Here is a 14399-nt window from a genome sequence, read left to right as displayed (position 1 = left end):
TCCAGTGATACTGTTCCCACAACCCGTGGATGAAGAAATGATGGAAACGGTTAACCGCGAGCCAGTGCCCAGGGATGTACCTGTACCCAGCTCCCCTACGCCTCCGCCTGCCCCACATGATAGCAGGGAGGAGGAACTGACTGTTCCCTCTGCCCCACTGCCTGTCACCACTGACACCGGACCCCGAAGGTCCACTCGCCCCAACCTAGGTAGACCCCCACTTAGGTACAGGGAAACTACTCTTTAAAAGGGGGGGCTTTATGTGTTGAGTGTACCAGTTTGAAAGTTTTAAATGATAAGTAAAGATGATCAACCAAAGAAGTTTACCTGATTGAACCGTGATTAAACCGGCCGTTGCCGGCAACTGTTGTCCCCGTAGGGACTGTGCAACCATTGCGTAAGGAACTGCTTACGGACAAGCCCGAGAACTTGCAGGGCAACCACAAACTTAGTGCAATGTAAATAAAAATGTTTGTTGGCTTGACACCGTTACCGCCTCCGGAGAGGCTGATTTGGGAGGATGGGCCTGGAGGAAAGGGATGGCCTAGGCCCGCCACTACCGTAACCGGTGGCGATCCTCCGGGGGTTCAGGGGTCCCCTTGGACGTGGGCCCCCTGAAAGAGACAGAACCCGCTCGGGCAACTTGGTGCTGGACTGGGGTCAAGGGGTGCTGCCCGCTTCTTAGGGGCAGCATCAGGGCCAGGTTGTTTGGGTGGGAGAAGAGCGGAAGCTGTACCGTTGTAAAATGTTTATGATGCTTTTACATGTTTTACCGTTTTATTCTTTTTCAGTTGTGAAAATAAAACTGCTGATGGACGGGCAGCCCGCGGACGGTCTGCATTTTACTATAGGGGAATGTGGCGCCCTGGACAAGCCAGGTCGTCACAGGTACTACACCAACACACTCTACACTCCGGCTAGGCACACCGAAGCTAAACACAAATCCTAGTTGCCTTCCTCCAGGGGCTGATGTCCACACCAGGGGGTGGGCCAGGCGGTTGATCCCACCCACCGAGGAGTTCACAGTCCTGGAGGCGGGAAAAGGAGTCAGATTAGAGATCAGTTTTGGAGTTAGAGAAGTGAAGAGGAAAGGAGACTGACCGTGTCCGGGTGTGTGGCCCGGGCACTCAGCAAGGTTGGCAGATGGTGGTGACCTTCTGCAGGAGAGGCTGATTGGAGTGAACCGTACGGACCGGGGATGGGCGGTGGCCCGCCGGTACCAGATCGGGGAGTGAAGAGAAGCCAGCACCATCCGGCAGGGCCTACGGACCCCGACCAGGCTAGGAGTCGCCGTAAAACCGGTCAAATCCGTTAGCGACAGGAACCTCCAGGGTTTCCCAGCAGTCAAGACCCGATTGAAGGCAACAGCTCACACCGTAGAGGGAAGCACAGTCACCGCCAAGGCTACAGTTCCCAGGGCCAGAGCCTGCGGGCAAAAGGGGCTCCCTCAGCATCCATCCAAGCTGGGGAGCGGGTTACCGGTGGGAAGCCCGCTAGATTTTGGGGGAATAAAAGGGGTCCAACACCACATCCCCACAGGTGCACACCCACCCATCAAAGAGAGCTATAAGCCAATACCACCTTCACATTGCCAGTGTACCAAGGACATGTTGAGCAACATGAAGGCGGCTGGGGTTATCCGTGACAGTTGTAGCCTTTGGGCAGCTCTGTTGATCCTGTTAAAAAAGAAGGACGGCACCACTCCCCGTATAGAGGAATCGCTAGCTGCATTGAGAACTGCAAATTATTTTTCTACCCTTGATCTCACTAGTCACTATTGGCAAGTGTCCGTTGCTGAGGCAGACCGGGAGAAGACCGCCTTCGCCACCCCTATGGGTCTCTGCGAGTTCAAAAGCATGCCCTTCGAGCTGTGCAATGCGCCAGGAACCTTCCAGAGGCTGATGGAATGCTGCTTGGGACAAGATTTTAGGGTGTATAAAAAGGGAGATTAGATCCCGTGATCCCAACGTATTGTTACACCTCTATAAATCACTTGTAAGGCTACATCTGGAATATGGGAACCAGTTTTGGGCTCCACATTTTAATAAGGACATTCAGAAGTTAGAGTCAGTTAAAAGGTGGGCAACTAGACTACTACAAGGAATGGAAGGCCTCCCATATGATGACAAGTTGAAAAAGTTATTAAGTGATTATTGGCTGCAATGGGGCTTTCTGGCTGGTGCCAGCCTCTCTTCTTAGCACACAGGAACCACAATCCCTACAGCATGCTTCAATGGATTCTCTCATCCCAGCCCAGTAAAACTACATATTTTACACAGTCATAAGCAGTTAAAAGGGATCTATTCTATTCAATTGCAAATGATCTAGATAAGACTGAGAATAAGATACTGCACGGGACATAGCAGAGTTGGTCAAGTTGAGTGGAGATGAGTTTGCTATTTGGCACAGCTTTTTGCATCAATAAAGCAAGTAAAAGGTGTGAAAGATAAAAAAAAGGGTGAAAGTGTGAAAAGTGAATTGGCCAAATTGAGGTGCATATAAAGTTTTTGCTTTCTTTCAATTCACTAATGGGGCTCATTTGAATCAGGTGAATTGAGTTCTGCTTTTGGAAACTGGGTTAAGAAGGGGTGCACCGGTCCTGGAGGTACTGCAATACCAGGTCAATGCGTGCAGTGGACAGAGCAAGATTTTTTCCATCTCCTTGTTCTAAAAATCCATTTAATATATGGTCCCCAGAGAGGGGACGTATCAGATATTAAACTGATAAGAACAGATTTAATTTTTTTTTTTTTCTGTTTATCAGTAGGACTTCAAAATAACAAAGGTGATCGCCTCCCGTTGCCTGGGAACCGTCCAGGCACAAGAGGGCTATGTGTCACCAGAAGGCGCACACACTTCCTCAAGGCCGGCAGACGTGCAATCCCAGGAACCTTCCAGTACCGACCAAGGTAGCGTCCTCCGAAACTACACTTGATCTTAGCCAAAAGGCCGAGAAGCTATAACCCGAATTGGTTACGGCCTTGAGTGGCACCCTGGCCTATACCGGACACATCTTAGGGAGAGGGAGACAAACCCACGCCTACAGAAGACATTTTGTCACCCAAGCCAACCCTTGAAAAGGCTGTTTTGCAGAGCAAAAACAAGAAGAATGGTGCTTTTTGCAGCCGCCGCCCACTGCAATTTATCTGAATAACTCCTCCTTTTGGACACAAGCACCTCCCCTCCCCCTTTCAGTCTTTCCAATTCATGATACAAAAAGACGGACGGACAGGACAGGACAGGACAGGCTGCCTGACTTTCCGTCACTGCCACCCTTTGCCATCCTTGCCCGTAGAAAGCCCTTTCATCATCCCCAAACCCTAATCTTTTCCCTTCCCTTCCCAGATGCGTCTCACTCCCTTTCATTAGGAAGTGAGCGCAGCCTTTTCTCCGTTCTGCACATGCGCGACGTTAAACACAAATGCGCAGGCGTGCGTTCCATTACCCTCACTGCATTCCACTCCCATACAGGAAGTGGGCGCAGCTATTACTACGGTCGCACATAAAAGAACCCACGGCCACCACTGCACATAGCTGACTCCACCACAGGACACCCACTTCTACACCAACGCAGGTAAGACAGGATCGGCACCTCTATGCTCCCGTTACAATCAGGCTCAGTCACCATGTGATAACGCTCTCAACTCTTTAGTTGCAGGCTCCCCTTGCTTCACCTCCACTGGCTGTGCTGCCATTTCCTCTCCCACCTGGAAGGTATACTTTATTCCACTATTTTCCTGTTTCTCTCTTCCCCCTTTTCCCATAACCTACTTTTATCTGCATTTGTGGGGTATCTATATGCTATTTACATCATAGTTTTATTCATTAATAAGGAAGGGAAGAGTGCCCATGAGAGTGTTGAACTGCGGAGAGCAAGAGATTAAGCTGCTCCGATTTGCCACCATTGATAAGCTGTTCTCAGTAGATACACATGCTATCCAAACAGCAGCATCCACCATTGCTTCAGCCCACCCATTCAGTGACAGCTCACCAAGTCAGCCAGAGGAGTGGTGTAAGGAATTACACGTAGGCACTGACTCCACACCTTCACATCACAAGAAGGGGGTCTACAGGCTAGTGCAAGAATACGAGCAAGTCTTCAGCAAACATCCGCTAGACTTTTGAAGAATAAAAGGGGTCAAACACTACATCCCCACAAGTGCACACCCACCCATCAAAGAGAGATATAAGCCAAAACTACCTGCACATTACCAATGTACCAAGGACATGTTGAGCAACATGAAGGAGGCTGGGGTTATCCGTGACAGTTGTAGCCTCTGGGCAGCTCCGTTGGTCCTGTTAAAGAAGAAGGACAGCACCACTCCCCTGTATTGAGGAATAGCTAGCTGCATTGAGAACTGCAAATTATTTTTCTACCCTTGATCTCACTAGTCGCTATTGGCAAGTGTCCGTTGCTGAGGCAGACCGGGAGAAGACCGCCTTTGCCACCCCGATGGGTCTCTGCGAGTTCAAAAGCATGCCCTTCGAGCTGTGCAATTTGCCAGGAACCTTCCAGAGGCTGATGGAATGCTGCTTGGGACACCGAAACTTTGAAACGGTACTGCTATACCTTTATGATGTTATTGTTTATTCTAAAGCAAACAAGATTTTAGGGTGTATAAAAAGGGAGATTAGATCCGGTGATCCCAACGTATTGTTACCCCTCTATAAATCACTTGTAAGGCCACATCTGGAATATGGGGTAAAGTCCTGAGCAGGTTGATAACCATTGGTTTGAGCATGGTAGGGTGTAGTGCGCATCTTCCTGCATCGGTAAAAGCTGCAGAAGTCCTTGAAGATTTCCGCTTCAAAGGCTGTGCCTTGATCTGTGAGGACTCTCTCTGAGTAGCCATGAGGTCTGCATAAGTGTGCTTGGAAGACCTTCGCTGCAGTATGGGCCATTAGATCTTTGACTTGTACCACAACCATAAATCTCGAGTAGTTGTCTACCATCGTAAGTGCATACGTGAGCTCGCCTCGATATTCTGCAACAAAACTCCCTTTTTCGATTTCAGTTTCAGCAAACACTCCTCTTCCTGTAGAAAATATTTATCATTACCTAAGACAGTCATTCTAATGCATGACAATATTAAGGCAATTTAGTTAAAACTTGTTTTAACTCACCTTTAAGGGGATTGATGTATTTCATGGTCAATCCAGGTTTGTCAGTGATGGCACTGACATAATGTATGGCGTCTTTTTCGGGCGTTATCCTTTGCCTTTTCATTGTGAAAATCCAGTTGCCTATATCAAAGCAAATTCTACTACTTGTAAAGTATGCAGAAAATGAAATGTAGAACATATAACATCAACTGCTTAGGAACGCATCATAGGTTAGTACTTAAAAGGATATTGTCATGTTCTAGTCATAATGCAAGCTGGACATTTTTCATGTTACCCTGTAATCGCCGGCCTGTTCTAATGCTCACAAGCCAAGATATAGGCTCAGCTGCTAAGGCTTCCCTCTGCCTTCTGAATGAAACTTGAATATGTCTGGGTCACTGTGTATATAGCAGGTGCTCAGAAAAAATAAGAGTCAATTCAATAGAAATAGCTCTGGCACACTATAGTGATCAATAACGTAAGAAAAGAACTCTTGGAATGCTGAAAATTCTTTATTTGTGCAAAAGGATAATTCATCCAACGTTTCGACCTTGTTTTTAGGTCTTTATCAAGGATAAAGTTATCTAAGATCATAAAGGGTTACAAAACCATATAAACACGTAATTAGTACATAGTACAACATAACAGTACAATATATTGCTACTTGAGAGTACAATGGGTCAAATGACCATGATGCACATACAAAAAATTTTTCCAAAGCCATAGTGAAAACATTTGTACTGAGGAAAGAAAATTTCCACATGACCTATCTGGAGAAACATTCTGGATCAAACAACCAAAAATAGTCAAGCAGGTAAATACACACCTATATGGATAACAGGATGATATGTGTTCAATTGTATAGCGTCATTGCCATTAAGGTACAAATGGAAAACTTGCAATCCTATATAGTGAAGGAAATGAACACATATCATATCAAAGAACACAGGAACATGGGTGTGAGAAAAACCTCAATGTTTATACTTTGTTCTTTATAATGGTGTGAACATGTATATGTCTCAGTACCTTATGCACTTGAGAATTCTAGTGAGTAGATCATGAAAGCCTATTTCAGAACTGGAATCGGTAAATAATTGTAGGTGGAATCTAAATGAAAAGATGGTACAAGTGTTATCATGACACGTGGGCTATAACACAATGGACCGTGTGACAAAGAAGAAAGGAGAGAAAGAAGAGGAAGAAAATGCAACTACCTGTAACATTACGTGATAGTCACTGGTAAGTATCACTTGACAATTCAAGTGAAAAAGGATTCCTTTATTAAAGGGTTCTCAGTCGCCTCAGGATCATGAAATACTAGGGTAAATGATATGAGAATGGGTAAGAAGCACCACTAAAGGAAATATGAGATGCAGGACATATATCTATAAACCCCTGAACTACATGATAGAAATAAAAAGAAGAAAAAAGAAAAAAAAGAAGAAAGAAGAAGAACACATAGAATGCGGAAAGAGAATGGGTACAACTACCTGAGTTACTGCAGGGAGGCCCCTGGTTGGTATTGTGAGGGTTAGTGGAATTCCTTCACTGAAGGGTTCTCAGTTGCCTCAGGTTCGTGAAAAATGCTATAGACAAATAATGCCCGGAGAAAAGGGGTTCATATACAGCGAATAATGGTAATACAAGGTACATGTGTCACATGTAATAGTATATATATATATATTGTACTAAGCTCTACACCAGAAATAGAAAGTAGTCCCTCTGCCTTCTGTCTAGGTGCCCTGAGTTATGTCCTGTAAACTGTCACAGGGACCCAGACACACATGTGTAGTAGGGGAATATCCCTGCTGAGATGCCAGTGCTAGAGCACTCGTTTGCTGTGGAGTTGAACGCTATGTGAGCAGTTCTTACCTTCAATGAGCAGAAGTCTCTTTTTTCAGATTTCAATATCTCTGTGGGTATCTGGCAGAAATATGGAATACTCTTTACTGCTAAGACCCTGTACACCACTCCCACTAAAGGGGGCTTTACACGCTGCGACATCGCTAATGCGGAGTCGTTGGGGTCACGGAATTTGTGACGCACATCCGGCCGCATTAGCGATGTTGCTGCGTGTGACACCGATGAGCGATTTTGCATCGCTGCAAAAACGTGCAAAATCGCTCATCGGTGACATGGGTCTCCATTCTCGATTATCGTTACTGCAGCAGTAACGATGTAGTTCGTCGCTCCTGCGGCAGCACACATCGCTCCGTGTGACACCGCAGAAACGAGGAACCTCTCCTTACCTGCCTCCCAGCCGCTATGAGGAAGGAAGGAGGTGGGCGGGATGTTCCGGCCACTCATCTCCGCCCCTCCGCTGCTATTGGGCGGTCGCTCAGTGACGTCGCTGTGACGCCGCACGGACCGCCCCCTTAGAAAGGAGGCGGTTCGCCGGTCACAGCGACGTCGCCGGGCAGGTAAGTATGTGTGACGGGTCTGGTCGGTGTTGTGCAGCATGGGCAGCGATTTGCCCGTGTCGCGCAACAGATGGGGGCGGGTATCCACACTAGCGATATCGGGACCGATATCGCAGTGTGTAAAGTAGCCTTTAATAAACTGTGTAAAGGATTTTAAGTAAAAATCCACAATAAACCAGCGCTAGATGGGTTTTTATAATTTTATTAATAGACCACAAATAAAAAATTTTTTGCTATCCTTGTTTCAAGACAGAGTATTTGATAATATACAATACACTGATTATTACTAAAACCAAGGACCACATAAAACAAGGACCACATAAAATAAAAAATGAAAGTAATGAGAATAAAATTCTTTTGTATAACCAATTAACTTCGAGGTGATACAATATTCACATTGATTTAGTTTTACCAGTCTAATGTAATGCCCCGGCCGGTGGCATATATTTTGTTTGGTTAATAATTTAGACTTATACAATGAAAGATGTACTATACCACCCCTGGCTAACTTACAAGTTTTAAGTTGTACAATATAAGTTTGCGACGTTATATTCGCCCCCAGGGCCTGGGGGAATAAACCTCACAACAACTTGACCGCAAAAAACACCCCGGATTTCTCCGTTGATTAGGCTGGAACCGCTATGTACAGGATTGACCTGTTATACTTCCAGAGCGGACGTTTTGAGGCCAGTGGCCGCGACTAGTGCTGGCTCTGGGGGAGATGTATGGTTACCGACATCCCTCTTTACAGAGCCTTTATAACACTTCACAAGGCCACAAACCAGCCGGTCCCGTATTCTCCCAAATGTACTTTCGAAATCAAGCAGTACGAAGCCACTGAAAGCACCAAGATGTTGGCTGCGGACAACAATAAGATCAGCGGTAACTACTCAGCCTCTCCAGCGGGCAGTCCAGACCGTATCCAGTGTCAGCTGACTGATTCCACACAGGAGGAAGTTGCTTGGCAGGTTAGCACCACACAAGGCTCCGATCTGCTTCCAAACGAGCAATGCAGAACCGCTGGAGGTACCAATGTATCCTGGTTGCAGACAAAGGAAATGTCAGCGGTAACCTCTCAACCTCTCCAGCAGGCAATCCGTACCGTGTCCAGTGGAAGCCGGTTGATTCCACACGAGGGAGAGATTACTTGGCAGGTTATCACCGCACAGGTGAGGTAGGCAAAAACAGAGTCCTGATCCGACACGCGTTTCGGGGGCGTGTAACGGCCCCCTTCCTCAAGGATAACTCAGCTGTTGCCTAGAGCACTATTTATGCATATATTTAATTGGTTATAATTTGCATAAAATTAAACAATGTTTAAATTCAACCAACATTCAATGACCACTACATATATCAATTTGTATTAGAAGGCAAAAGACCACACAATATAAATAGGAAAGGGGCAGCATGATACACCTTCCTACATGGCACACTCTAGACATATGAGAACAAGGAGAACAAAACGGAGTGTGTTGCAAAAATAAACAATTTATTGACAAGGACTGGCACAAGAAAGGATAGGCGGCGACATCAAAGACATGTGTGTGACAAAGAATGTATGGGAAATGTTACAACATGCAGAGTAATTTCAATGGGCCACCTTAAGTAGACATAAATAGCTGTTAAAATGGTAACAACAGTTATATATATGTGACAGAAACACATATGCAAGAACAAGCAGATGCAAAAAAACGGAGGAAAAAATTATCATAAGCACAGGTTATGTGCCCCCCATTAAATCATGCATCAGAAATGACCAAGGCCATAAGCATAATGCCCATAATATGTAGCATATGTAGGAATGGAAACACATGTGCACATAGAAATTCAAAAATAGGTGATGTAATAATACAATTACGTATGAGTCAAACCAAAGTCATGGGTTATAGATGCAGTGAAACAACACAGCGTCGACATCACATATATTCCATAATAGCACAAGCAAAATGCTATGTTAGGCATAAGAATTGCATATGCATAACGAAAACAGGTGGCAATCACATTGAGCCTAAGTCAGGCATGTAATGAAAAAACAATGGGCGCAAACCCAAATAGGAAGCATACCCATGAGGCACACACAGCCAGTGAGTGGCAGCAAAGAGGTCCCCCTGGAGACCCCGACGTATACGTTTCACGATCCTGTGAGTGTGATAATTTGCTGCCACTCACTGGCTGTGTGTGCCTCATGGGTATGCTTCCTATTTGGGTTTGCGCCCATTGTTTTTTCATTACATGCCTGACTTAGGCTCAATGTGATTGCCACCTGTTTTCGTTATGCATATGCAATTCTTATGCCTAACATAGCATTTTGCTTGTGCTATTATGGAATATATGTGATGTCGACGCTGTGTTGTTTCACTGCATCTATAACCCATGACTTTGGTTTGACTCATACGTAATTGTATTATTACATCACCTATTTTTGAATTTCTATGTGCACATGTGTTTCCATTCCTACATATGCTACATATTATGGGCATTATGCTTATGGCCTTGGTCATTTCTGATGCATGATTTAATGGGGGGCACATAACCTGTGCTTATGATAATTTTTTCCTCCGTTTTTTTTGCATCTGCTTGTTCTTGCATATGTGTTTCTGTCACATATATATAACTGTTGTTACCATTTTAACAGCTATTTATGTCTACTTAAGGTGGCCCATTGAAATTACTCTGCTTGTTGTAACATTTCCCATACATTCTTTGTCACACACATGTCTTTGATGTCGCCGCCTATCCTTTCTTGTGCCAGTCCTTGTCAATAAATTGTTTATTTTTGCAACACACTCCGTTTTGTTCTCCTTGTTCTCATATATCAATTTGTGAAAGACCGTTCATAATAGCCATATAATATAATTATGTGCAAAGGTTTTTCTAAAGGTTTTTCTAAAAAGACCTATATATAGCCTTGCTTGTATCATCATATACTGGGAAGACAATGTGTATATATGCATATGCTTTTTTTCAACAATAAATTTAACAAAAGGACATCATAAAGGTGTAATATAAATTTGCTATAATATGAAAAGCCCCTTATATCTACATCAACCTTGGGCAAGTGAAGCACCAGTATTGGGCCCGCTTCTTTTCAACATATTTATAAATGACCTTGTTGGGGGCATGCGGAGTAGAATTTCAATATTTGCAGATGATACTAAACTCTGCAGGGTAATCAATACAGAGGAGGATAATTTTATATTACAGGGAGATTTATGTAAATTGGAGGATTGGGCTGAGAAGTGGCAATTGAAGTTTAATGTAGATAAATGTAAGGTCATGCACTTGGGTAGAGGAAATAAAAATTATAATTATGTACTTAATTGTAGAGCACTGGGTAAAACAGACACAGAAAAAGACTTGGGTGTATGGGTGGATGGTAAACTTCACTTTAGTGGACAGTGTCAGGCAGCTGCTGCCAGGGCTAATAAAATAATGGGATGTATTAAAAGAGGTATAAGTGTTCATGAAAAAAATATAGTTCTACCTCTGTACAAGTCACTAGTGCGACCGCACTTAGAATACTGTGTACAATTCTGGTCACCGATATATAAGAAGGATATAGCTGAACTGGAGAGGGTGCAGAGAAGAGCGACCAAGATTATTAGAGGAATGGGTGGGCTGCAATACCAAGACAGGTTATTAAACTTGGGGTTATTAAGTTTGGAAAAACGAAGGCTTAGGGGGATCTAATCACAATGTATAAATATATGAGGGGACAATACAGAGACCTTTCCAAAGATCTTTTTACACCTAGGCCTGCGACTGGAACACGGGGGCATCCGCTACGTCTTGAGGAAAGAAGGTTTAATCATAATCACAGACGAGGATTCTTTACTGTACGAGCAGTGAGACTATGGAACTCTCTGCCGCATGATGTTGTAATGAGTGATTCACTACTAACATTTAAGCAGAGCCTGGACGCCTTTCTTGAAAAATTTAATATTACCAGTTATGTATATTAGATTTTATGACAGGGTATTGATCCAGGGAACTAGTCTGATTGCCGGATGTGGAGTCAGGAAGGAAATTTTTCCCCATTGGAACTTGTTTGCCACATTGGGTTTTTTTTGCCTTCCTCTGGATCAACATGTTAGGCTACGGGTTGAACTAGATGGACTTAGAGTCTCCCTTCAACCTTAAAAACTATGATACTATGATACTATGATATGATACCAATTTTAATATATATTATGCATATATACACATATATCTCCATGACAATCGCTTTTTTTTTTTTTTTTCCTTCTCTCCGTATTATTATCAGTACCTATTACTCCTCTACCTATAAAAATATAAATTAATTAAAAGCAAACAGTTCTATATCATTATTGAGTCCATATGGTTTCAAGGTGTTCAATTCAAAAATCCATTGGCTTTCTGCTCGTGACATTTTTTTAATGAAATCGCCACCTCTCCAATCCTTAGTTATTTTTTGTACGCCCCATACTTGGGATCCTTTAAAGGACCCTCCATGTTTTAACACATAATGTCTGGATAGGGGGTGCTTAGTACATTTATTTTTAACACTTCTAATGTGCTCACCCACCCTTTTCCGTAGGGGTCTAATAGTTCTCCCAATGTATTTTTTCTGACAGGGACATTGAATGCAATATACTACTCCCTTTGATTGACATGTAATAAATTCTCTAATCATGACTTCTGACTGCCCCTGTAAGAAGGATTTCCGTGAAATATTTTTTGTATTCTTACATACTATACAGCTTTTGCATGGAAAAAAACCTTTCAGGCCAAATAATCCTCCCTTATTAGGTGCTGTAAGATTACGTATGGTGGGTGCCACTAAATTGCCAATATTGTTTGCCTTCCTATATATGAATATAACGTCGCAAACTTATATTGTACAACTTAAAACTTGTAAGTTAGCCAGGGGTGGTATAGTACATCTTTCATTGTATAAGTCTAAATTATTAACCAAACAAAATATATGCCACCGGCCGGGGCATTACATTAGACTGGTAAAACTAAATCAATGTGAATATTGTATCACCTCGAAGTTAATTGGTTATACAAAAGAATTTTATTCTCATTACTTTCATTTTTTATTTTATGTGGTCCTTGTTTTATGTGGTCCTTGGTTTTAGTAATAATCAGTGTATTGTATATTATCAAATACTCTGTCTTGAAACAAGGATAGCAAAAAATTTTTTATTTGTGGTCTATTAATAAAATTATAAAAACCCATCTAGCGCTGGTTTATTGTGGATTTTTACTTAAAATCCTTTACACAGTTTATTAAAGGCTACTTTACACACTGCGATATCGGTCCCGATATCGCTAGTGTGGATACCCGCCCCCATCTGTTGCGCGACACGGGCAAATCGCTGCCCATGCTGCACAACACCGACCAGACCCGTCACACATACTTACCTGCCCGGCGACGTCGCTGTGACCGGCGAACCGCCTCCTTTCTAAGGGGGCGGTCCGTGCGGCGTCACAGCGACGTCACTGAGCGACCGCCCAATAGCAGCGGAGGGGCGGAGATGAGTGGCCGGAACATCCCGCCCACCTCCTTCCTTCCTCATAGCGGCTGGGAGGCAGGTAAGGAGAGGTTCCTCGTTTCTGCGGTGTCACACGGAGCGATGTGTGCTGCCGCAGGAGCGACGAACTACATCGTTACTGCTGCAGTAACGATAATCGAGAATGGAGACCCATGTCACCGATGAGCGATTTTGCACGTTTTTGCAGCGATGCAAAATCGCTCATCGGTGTCACACGCAGCAACATCGCTAATGCGGCCGGATGTGCGTCACAAATTCCGTGACCCCAACGACTCCGCATTAGCGATGTTGCAGCGTGTAAAGCCCCCTTTAGTGGGAGTGGTGTACAGGGTCTTAGCAGTAAAGAGTATTCCATATTTCTGCCAGATACCCACAGAGATATTGAAATCTGAAAAAAGAGACTTCTGCTCATTGAAGGTAAGAACTGCTCACATAGCGTTCAACACCACAGCAAACGAGTGCTCTAGCACTGGCATCTCAGCAGGGATATTCCCCTACTACACATGTGTGTCTGGGTCCCTGTGACAGTTTACAGGACATAACTCAGGGCACCTAGACAGAAGGCAGAGGGACTACTTTCTATTTCTGGTGTAGAGCTTAGTACAATATATATATATATACTATTACATGTGACACATGTACCTTGTATTACCATTATTCGCTGTATATGAACCCCTTTTCTCCGGGCATTATTTGTCTATAGCATTTTTCACGAACCTGAGGCAACTGAGAACCCTTCAGTGAAGGAATTCCACTAACCCTCACAATACCAACCAGGGGCCTCCCTGCAGTAACTCAGGTAGTTGTACCCATTCTCTTTCCGCATTCTATGTGTTCTTCTTCTTTCTTCTTTTTTTTCTTTTTTCTTCTTTTTATTTCTATCATGTAGTTCAGGGGTTTATAGATATATGTCCTGCATCTCATATTTCCTTTAGTGGTGCTTCTTACCCATTCTCATATCATTTACCCTAGTATTTCATGATCCTGAGGCGACTGAGAACCCTTTAATAAAGGAATCCTTTTTCACTTGAATTGTCAAGTGATACTTACCAGTGACTATCACGTAATGTTACAGGTAGTTGCATTTTCTTCCTCTTCTTTCTCTCCTTTCTTCTTTGTCACACGGTCCATTGTGTTATAGCCCACGTGTCATGATAACACTTGTACCATCTTTTCATTTTGATTCCACCTACAATTATTTACCGATTCCAGTTCTGAAATAGGCTTTCATGATCTACTCACTAGAATTCTCAAGTGCATAAGGTACTGAGACATATACATGTTCACACCATTATAAAGAACAAAGTATAAACATTGAGGTTTTTCTCACACCCATGTTCCTGTGTTCTTTGATATG

General features: G+C 43.6%; 1 pseudogene; it reads right to left on the bottom strand.

The window, feature by feature from the left end:
- Nucleotides 1–2583: 2583 nt before the first annotated feature.
- Nucleotides 2584–2790, bottom strand: LOC142261457 (U2 spliceosomal RNA; annotated as a pseudogene).
- Between the last annotated feature and the right edge of the window lie 11609 nt (nucleotides 2791–14399).

This window comes from Anomaloglossus baeobatrachus, unplaced genomic scaffold (genome assembly GCF_048569485.1).
Source record: "Anomaloglossus baeobatrachus isolate aAnoBae1 unplaced genomic scaffold, aAnoBae1.hap1 Scaffold_2233, whole genome shotgun sequence".
Classification (NCBI taxonomy): Eukaryota; Metazoa; Chordata; class Amphibia; order Anura; family Aromobatidae; genus Anomaloglossus; species Anomaloglossus baeobatrachus.
The sequence above is the reverse complement of the archived record's forward strand: the minus strand, read 5'-3'. Positions and strand labels throughout refer to the sequence as shown.